This window comes from Podarcis cretensis, assembly GCF_951804945.1.
Source record: "Podarcis cretensis genome assembly, chromosome: 6".
Taxonomy (NCBI): Eukaryota; Metazoa; Chordata; class Lepidosauria; order Squamata; family Lacertidae; genus Podarcis; species Podarcis cretensis.
In genome coordinates, this window is record NC_137175.1 from 22,723,653 (window position 1) to 22,733,805 (window position 10,153).

Below are 10,153 nucleotides of genomic sequence, written 5' to 3' on the forward strand. Positions count from 1 at the left end.
ATTTGTAAACACATTTATGTGCCCAGGAAAATTGCTCTGCAAAACAGGAGAAAGCTTCTTTGAATGTGCCTGGCCTCTTTACTCCCAGGTACATAGAACCAGGACCAAGAGCAAGCGGTAAGAAATGCCTTCAAATTATGATTGAACTAAAGGGAACAGCTGCATGCTAGTCTCGTACCAGGTACACACAGCTAACACATATTTAAAGCACATGGCTTCCCCCTCCCACAAAGTCCTGGGAACTGTAGTTTGCTGCTTGCAGAACTACAATTCCCAGCCCTCTTAACAAACTACAGATCCCAAGATTTTTTGTGGGGAGCCATGGGTTTTAAATGCATGGTGTGGGTGTGACTTCAGCCAAAGCATGGCTCAAGTTTGGTCAGAGACACACAAATCTAGGGGAGAAGAAAGAATTGACTCTGGCTTTTCTGTTTCCCGAGTGTTAGAAAGTTCCCAGTGTCAGTTTCCAGTTCTCCCTGTTTAATTATCTTATTTTTTAATGTAATAATAATAATAATAATAATAATAATAATAATAATTTATTATTTATACCCCTCCCATCTGGCTGAGTTTCCCCAGCCACTCTGGGTGGCTCCAAATCAAGTGTTAAAACAATACAGCATTAAACATTAAAAACTTCCCTAAACTTCCCCTTCAGATGTCTTTTAAAGATAGGATAGCTGCTTATTTCCTTCACATCTGAAGGGAGGGTGTTCCACAGGGTAGGCGCCACTACCGAGAAGGCCCTCTGCCTGGTTCCCTGTAACCTCACTTCTTGCAATGAGGGAACCACCAGAAGGCCCTCAGCGCTGGATCTCAGCGTCCGGGCTGAACGATGGGGGTGGAGACGCTCCTTCAGGTATACAGCACCGAGGCCATTTAGGGCTTTAAAGGTCAGCACCAACACTTTGAACTGTGCTCAGAAACGTACTGGGAGCCAATGCAGATCTCTCAGGACCGGTGTTATGTGGTCCCGGCGGCCACTCCGCTATCAAAATCCAGGACAGTTTACAAAACACATTCAAATTAATGAATCCATAAGCAGGGGTGCCATCTTGCCCTCAGGACTGTGGGTGCCTGCCACCACAATGCAGACGTCTGCATGTGAAGTCGCACGTCTGTGTTGTGGCAGCCAACAACAGCTCCTCTTCCTCCTCCTTTCCACAGCCAGTGAGGCACCCTTTTCTGTGGGGAGGAGCTCGGACTAGGAGGCAGAAAGACCCCGCCACCATGTCCGAGGCAGCCCCCTAGAAATGGTGCCTTGCTAGCAGGCTGCGAAGGGAGGAGCTGAACTGCTTCTCTCTCAGAGCCAGGGCCGCTACTGCCTACTGGCTTTTCTCATTCTGTGAGTCAATTCTTTCTTCTCCCTTAGATTTGAGCCATGCTTTGGCTGAAGTCAGGGACGCAAGTGGCGCTGTGGGTTAAAGCCTCAGCGCCTAGGGCTTGCCGATCGAAAGGTCGGCGGTTTGAATCCCTGTGGCGGGGTGCGCTCCCGCTGCTCGGTCCCAGCGCCTGCCAACCTAGCAGTTCGAAAGCACCTCCGGGTGCAAGTAGATAAATAGGGACCGCTTACCAGCGGGAAGGTAAACGGCGTTTCCATGTGCGGCTCTGGCTCTGGCTCTGGCTCTGGCCAGAGCAGCGATGTCACGCTGGCCACGTGACCCGGAAGTGTCTCCGGACAGCGCTGGCCCCTGGCCTCTTAAGTGAGATGGGCGCACAACCCCAGAGTCTGTCAAGACTGGCCCGTACGGGCAGGGGTACCTTGGCTGAAGTCACACCCACACATGTGCCAGATCTCCACAATTATATTATTGTGGGTGCCCAGGCAGCCACAGCCCTCGAGTTCGCTCCTATGTCAGTAAGAGATATATACCGCTTAAACAAAGAATTCCAACTGGTTTACAGAAAGTGGTGAGAAATTAAAAATAGCAATGAAAACTGATTTTTAAGCAGTGGACATAATTTTTTTTTAAAAAATCTAGATAATGGGGTGGATCCAATGTTGCATGAGTGGTTTTCTGCTTGCACAACAGGACTTCCTCTCCCTGTGCACTCCCAGATTCTCATCTCAATGCTCTGGAACAGATTTTGATGGTGTGTGGTGGGCAGCTGGGGAAAGCAGAGGAGGAGGAGGAAGTTGTGTTGCAGAAATAGAAGTTTGTTGTGTAAGTACAAGCACAGTCCTGGATATGCAACCCAAAATCAATGGATTAAAAAACAAAACAAAACTCTGCAGATAATAAAAGTGCACATCTGGATAAGTTTGACTAAATGAAATGGTTTTTCATCTGCATCAAAGCCAGTACATTGAATTGGCCTGCCTAGATACCAAAGGACAACTCAGAATCGTCAATACAACAAACCGCAGTATATAATAATAGGACATACCCACAAGAGCTAGGTATTCAAATCAGCCTTGACCAAAGGAATAAGATGGCGAAAGACATCATATGATGGCATTTGCCATACGTGCTGCTGTTCTAGTTCAGGTGGTAGAGCATGAGTCTCTTAATCTCAGGGCTGTGGGTTTGAGCCCCACGTTGGGCCAAAGATCCCTGCATTGGATTAGACAACCGTTGTGGAGCTGTCTAACTCTACAATTCAATGATTCTATGATATCTCTTTTTGGGGGGCAGGTGCGTGGGGTATTCTGTTGGAGCCACAACAGAAAAGGCTCTCTTCCTGGTTGCCACAAGATGTAGATATCATAGCGTCCAACTTTTTCAGATCAAATACTGGGACGTCTTCCAGGACGTGCTCCCGGGCGTGTCACGTGACCCATGTGCTTTTTTTTCAAGGCGAGGTTACAGCACGAGAGTGCAGCACCCATGCTACAGCACTCTCACGCGAAAAAATGGGACATCCCTTTTTCCTCCAGGATACTTGGCAGAAATGAGATACGTGTTCATATATATATATATATATATATATATATATATTAATAAATTTTTTATTAATTTCCAATTTTTAACAAACACAAAAACAACATAAAAACAAACACAAAAAATCATAATTTCTTTACCTTATTTCCATAAACCTCTTTTCTCGGACTTCCCCATACCTTCCCCTTTTTGCATCCTTTATTTTAACAATTGTTCAACAACGCTTTTTAGCCAATTAAATATAAATTCATTCTCCTTTTCAATTTCACCCTGAACTAAACACAATTTACCGCTGCAATTCTACGTCTTCCTCTCCCTCAGCATTTTAGCACTCCTCAATTTTATAATAGCTCTTAAGATATATTTTAAACTTCTTCCAATCTTCTTCCACAGTCTCTTTCTCTTGGTCACGGATTCTGCCGGTCATTTCTGCCAGTCCCGTAAAGTCGATCACTTTCGCCTGCCATTCCTCCAGCGTGGGTAACTCTTGTGTCTTCCAATACTTTGCTAGGAGAATCCTTGCTGCTGTAGTAGCGTACAAAAAGAAATTCTTATCCTTCTTCGGCACCAGCTGGCCGACCATACCCAAGAGAAATGCCTCTGGTTTCTTGTAAAAGGTGCATTTAAGTACTTTCTTAATCTCATTATAAATCATTTCCCAGAAGGCCTTAATCTTTGGGCAGGTCCACCAAAGGTGGAAGAAGGTACCTTCAGTCTCTTTACATTTCCAACATTTGTTATTGGGCAAATGATAAATCTTCGCAAGCTTGACTGGGGTCATGTACCACCTGTAAATCATTTTCATAATGTTTTCTCGTAGGGCATTACATGCCGTGAATTTAATACCTGTGGTCCATAACTGCTCCCAGTCAGCAAACATAATGTCATGACCTATGTCCTGTGCCCATCTAATCATAGCTGGCTTCACTGTCTCATCTATTGTATTCCACTTCAACAGCAAGTTATACATTCTTGATAAATTCTTAGTATTGGGTTCTAACAGTTCTGTTTCTAATTTCGATTTCTCCACCTGGAAACCAATTTTCCTGTCTTGTTTGTAGGCCTCCATTATTTGAAAATAATGGAGCCAATCCCGTACCTTGGACTTTATTTTCTCATAACTTTGTAGTTTAAGTTCACCACCTTCTTGTTCTAAAATTTCAGAATATTTCAGCCAATTAGTTCTCATATTGAGTTTCTTTACCTCCTTGGCCTCCATTGGTGAAAGCCACCTGGGAGTTTTATTTTCCAATAAATCTTTGTACCGAATCCAAACATTGTATAGTGCTTTCCTAACAATGTGATTTTTAAAACCCTTGTACACTTTAACCTTGTCATACCAAATATATGCATGCCAACCGAAGTTATTATCAAATCCTTCCAAATCTAGAATGTCTGCATTTTCAAGAAGTAGCCAATCTTTTAACCAGCAGAAAGCTGCCGATTCATAGTACAGTCTTAAGTCCGGCAGGGCAAACCCCCCTCTTTCTTTAGAATCGGTAAGTATCTTAAACTTAATTCTGGGCTTTTTGCCCTGCCAGACAAATTTAGATATATCTTTCTGCCACTTCTTGAAACAGTCCAATTTATCCACAATTTGTAATGTCTGAAACAAAAATAACATTCTAGGCAATACATTCATTTTAATTACTGCAATTCGACCTAACAAGGAAAGCTTCAGGTTCGACCATATTTCTAAATCTTTCTTTATCTCTGTCCAGCACTTATCATAATTATCCTTAAATAGGTTTACATTCTTAGACGTCATGTTAATCCCCAGGTATTTTACATTCTTTGCCACCGCTAACCCAGTTTCCTCTTGGAATCTCTCTCTTTCAACATTTGTTAAGTTTTTTCCAGTACCTTAGTTTTTTGTTTGTTCAACTTAAATCCTGCAACCTGACCAAATACTTGAATTAATTCTAGAACTCTTTTAGTACTAGTGTCTGGCTCTTGCAAGGTCAATACTAAGTCATCTGCAAAGGCCTTCAGTTTGTAATGTCTGGCTCCGACCTGGAGATACGTGTTCATATTTTGATACCTATTCCATATTTTGCATCGGGTTCCCAGTCTCTGCACTATATGGTGCCCAGCCTTATTTCAAATATGTATCCATTTGCGCAGCACCACATCTCCAAAACTGCTATTGACTTGGGTAAATGGATAGTACTGGAGGGTGTGCAACAACAGAAAAAAGCAAGAGATAATTGCCTTCTTTGCTTTGGGATCCTACTATTGTCTGAAAGGCAATAAACTTATGTGAGGGGAAGAATAATGGCATGTTTCCAGGACCAAAAGGTACTCAAAGTTATGGAAATGAAAGACCCATATGGAATGTGGCAGAGTCTTAAAGGCCCATGTTTTAATCTATATTCAAATTATATTGACCTCCCCTCAAAACCAGTGTACTTTCAGTATTTTTGTGCCTGTTAGAATGAATACTTCATAATAATGTCAGCATCGCCCTTGAGCCAGTGTACCAACTGGACTCATGCACTACAGCCCCGACTGGGCTAGGCGAGCTGGGTAGCACTGCCAGAGACCACCTTTCTCACAGGAACAGGTCACAGTGCTGTGGACTCACAGCTTAGAGCTGAGAGCACCGGATTCACTGTCTCAATAATACAGCCGTTGCGCAGCAGCGTTTTGCAGAGTCTTGCAGAGTATAAACCACTCGGAGAGCAGCTCTGTAAAGTATCCTCCTTTTATTCTATAACTACAGCTATAATACAAAACTATATACAGAGCTAAATATTCTGAGCACAAATCAATGCTACTTTGAGTGCCTGTAGCTGCTCTTAGCAGCAACCTTATCTCTAAACACGATCTCTAGCACTCACTCTCTCTCCGACACACTGACTGACTCTCTCTCACACAGATGTGGTGCTGGGCAGAATAAGTAGATAGCAGGACACGCCTCCTCCTCTCTGGAGAGTCAGCAGAGACCTCAGGAGATTCTTGGGTATGGGAGGGGTGAAATCTCCTCAAATAAGTCTAGCAATTTTATCAATGTGAGATAGGCAGGGGTATTTTTTTTATCACAAAAGAGTTTTGTGACTTTGTGTACCACCTTTTAAGAAAGAATAAAATGATGGGAGATTACTTCATGGATCAGCGACATGCTTTCAGATTGCATCTTATTGAAATGGGTGGTATTTCATATACAGATGATGCCTTAGTTTTGCTTTTACTTGTCCATTGTTTTGAACATGCCAGGAGTATCATGATGATCTCCTCACCTGCTAAGTACAGCAGATTTCTCTTTGGGCAGCAGGAATGAAAACCAAGAAGACTAGGAACGATGAACTCATCACAGATGTTATGTACTGAAGGGGGATACTGTAGATAGTTATGCAAATAAGGGATTGAAAGTGACGTTCAGTGATTGGATAGTTTTAGAAAATTGTTACAGTTACATTGTAAAAAGGTAAAGGTACCCCTGCCCATACGGGCCAGTCTTGCCAGACTCTAGGGTTGTGCGCTCATCTCACTCTATAGGCCGGGAGCCAGCGCTGTCCGCAGACACTTCCGGGTCACATGGCCAGTGTGACAAGCTGCATCTGGCGAGCCAGCGCAGCACACGGAACGCCGTTTACCTTCCCGCTGGTAAGCGGTCCCTATTTATCTACTTGCACCCGGGGGTGCTTTCGAACTGCTAGGTTGGCAGGCGCTGGGACCGAATGACGGGAGCGCACCCCGCTGCAGGGATTCGAACCACCAACCATGCGATCAGCAAGTCCTAGGCGCTGAGGTTTTACCCACAGCGCCACCCGCGTACAGTTACGTTGTACTGGAGCTCTATATAAGCAGGCTGACTGAACCCTTCAGTTCAGTTCAGTTCTGGCCTGTGAATAAACAAGAGCTGTTTGAAGAATCGCTGTGTCGTCTGATATGTTCACCCACAACTTAACAACAGATATAAAAAAAAAGGGTTTCATCACCAGATTCTATGGGTACAAGTTACAGTTAAAAGAAGCAAACACTTCCAATTTCAGTAATGAAAACCAACCTAATTATATTTCATAAATTGTTTAAGTCAAAGAAAGGACAAGACTCTTCAAAGAGTGCTTCATGTTTTATACTTGAGAAGGATGCCACAAAGACTGAGTCTGTGGCATTTGCAGTTTCAATTACCTCTGATGATTTAGTAAGGTAAAGGTAAAGGTACCCCTGCCCATACGGGCCAGTCTTGACAGACTCTGGGGTTGTGCGCCCATCTCACTTAAGAGGCCAGGGGCCAGCGCTGTCCGGAGACACTTCCGGGTCACGTGGCCAGCGTGACATCGCTGCTCTGGCCAGAGCCAGAGCCAGAGCCGCACACGGAAACGCCATTTACCGCTGGTAAGCGGTCCCTATTTATCTACTTGCACCCGGAGGTGCTTTCGAACTGCTAGGTTGGCAGGCGCTGGGACCGAGCAGCGGGAGCGCACCCCGCCGCAGGGATTCGAACCGCCGACCTTTCGATCGGCAAGTCCTAGGCGCTGAGGCTTTAACCCACAGCGCCACCTGCGTCCCTTGATGATTTAGTAGGCGGTTCTTAATGCAACTGTGTAATTTTCTATGTGTGTGGTGGGAGGGAAACTACACTCCAAATTAAATTGTCATGTATACCTTTTGTTTAGACCAAAAAAAAAAAAAAACCCAAAAACCTCGCTTAAACTAATTTTAGACAAATCCTGTTTGTTATCTAATTCTGTGCTTGGGGGTGAAAGAAAGGCAAACATAGTTATTGTTTAATGAAAAATTTATTCCTTTTGGATAGGACCAAAACTACTAGCTGACAGCTTCCTAAAGGATAAAGAATCACTATGCAGGTTTTTTTTTGTTTTTTTTTTGACAAAATGAGGTGTGCAGAATGGACAAAACTCAGCCTGGGGAACAGTTCTGCTTGAATCAACTCTTCCATTTCTATCTACCATTGGCATGTGGCCATCAAGATAAGAAGGGCTCCACACTCCTGCTTTAGGTGATCAAAATCTCAGTTCTGCCATTTTTGCCAAATGTATAAATCTAAATCGAACAAGTGTTGGAAATGTGAAGTGAAAGAAGGTTCTTTTTATCATATGTGATGGTCTTGTAGTAAGGTTAAAGCTTACTGGGAAGTGATATATAATGAATTGAAAAGGATGTTCAAAATAACCTTTTTAAAAAACAAACAAACCCAGAAGCTTTTCTTTTGGGAATTATAGGGACAGAACTACCTAAGTTGTATAGAAATTTATTTATGTGTGCTACTACAGCAGCAAGAATGCTACTCTCCCCAAAATGGAAAGAAGCAGAAGTCCCAGCAAAGAAAGAATGGGTACAAAAATTTATGGAATATGCAGACATGGCAAAACTTACCAGAAGAATAAGAAATGAAGATAACAAACTTTTCATAAAAGAATGGAAATGGTTTATTGAATATTTACAGATAAATTGCAGACAGATAAAAACATTGGCAGGATTATTGTAATAATCTGCAGTTTTGTAAGAGTATATATTTAAAGTAGATAATTAAATGAGCAAATTAAATGAATTTGGATATGCAGAAGATATTAAAAAATATTTTAAAGGAATAACAACAACAACAACAACAACAACAACAACAACAACAACAACAACAACAACAAATTTCTTCCCCGCCCATCTGGCTGGGTTCCCCCAGCCACTCTGGGAGGCTTCCAACAAAAGATTAAAAGTCCATTAAAACATCAGTCATTAAAAACTTCCCTAAACAGGGCTGCCTTCAGATGTTTTCTAAAGTTAGATGGTTGTTTATCTCCTTGACATCTGATGGGAGGGCATTCCACAAGCCGGGTGCCACTACTGAGAAGGCCCTCTGCCTGGTCTGCCTCTGCAGAAAGAGGGGGTGGGGAAGGAAGTCAAACTTTGAAATGTGAAAATGGTTGTAAAATTAATGAAATGTATAAACATGAAAAGTAGAAATAAAAACTTAAAAAACCAAACAAAATCCAAAAAACAAAATCTCAGTTCTGGACAATTGCCCCCCCCCCTGCAACACCCACCTTCATTGCAGTGGCACTGGTGCACCTACTGGGTCCACCCCAACCTTTATGTGCTCAGTGCGAACATGAAACTATTCAACACAGGGAGGCTCCTTCATGCCACCAGGAGTCCCAGTTTTGCAGCGTTTCTGACAGCTTGGAGACCATGCATGCTTCTATGTGTCTAGCACCTTTACATGGTGGGGGGGGGGAGGCAACCAGCAGGTCTGCTGATGCCAGCAAGATCATCAGAAGTTCTCCCACTCCTTCCTTCCTGCATTCAATATACATGTTGGGCGAGGAGAAGGACAGCTGCTCATATGCTTTGTCAAACTTAGCTGTGCCCAGGAGCTTGGATTTTGAGATGTCATCATAAAGCAAACCTTTCTGGAAAAGCCATTTCTCATGTTCACCTCAGACCCATGAGCCTAATAAATTCTGCACTCAGTCCTTTGATGAAAAACATTATTGTATTGAAGCTTGAGCTGCTAAGCATATAAGAAGAACAAGCTTTGCGGAGAATGAATGAGCATGGCTTCTACAAAACAAGTTCTGCCTCCTCAATATGTTGGAGTTCTCGCCAAATAACCAGGTCCCAGGCTGCATGTAGCCTCAAGGGAACAGGTTGCCAACCCCTGTTAAAACCATAAGCGCCCACTGATACAAACCACCCTGGATTTAACCATCATTTCACTTAATAAAGAAAAAGGACTGCGGCTCAGTGGCAAAGCCTTGCGGACTGGAGGTTCCAGGTTCAACTGCTAGTGCCGCCACTTGGGGCCCAAAAAACTCCTGCTTGAAACTCACTGCCTGTCTGAGTAGTCAGCCCTGAGCTAGATGGATTAAGGGTCTATGATAAATCAGCTAACTGCTGTTGGGAGATCCCCACCTGTCTTACGTTTGGCTCCTACCTTTCTTCTGAGGAGCTCAAGGGAGTATGTCCATGTTTTCAATGAGGAAGCAAGACAAAGGGCGTGGGTACAGCATATGCTTTTCATGCTGCAGTTCCCAGGTTCAATCCCTAACCTGGGCTGGAAATGTTTTCCCCCCCCCACGTGACGCCCTGAGCTAGATGGACGAACGGCCTGACTCGGTACAAGGCAGTTTGGTTCCTATCTAGCAGGTAGTCTCCCATCAGGACACACGCAACACCTCCAGACCTACTTAGCCTAGCCAAAATGCCACATTCCCCCACCCACTTGTGCCTTTATCAGCTGAAAAATAGGCCGAAAATCAACAGGTGAAGTTTCTTCCTCGTTTGGAGGGACAGAGGGAAGCCTTCCC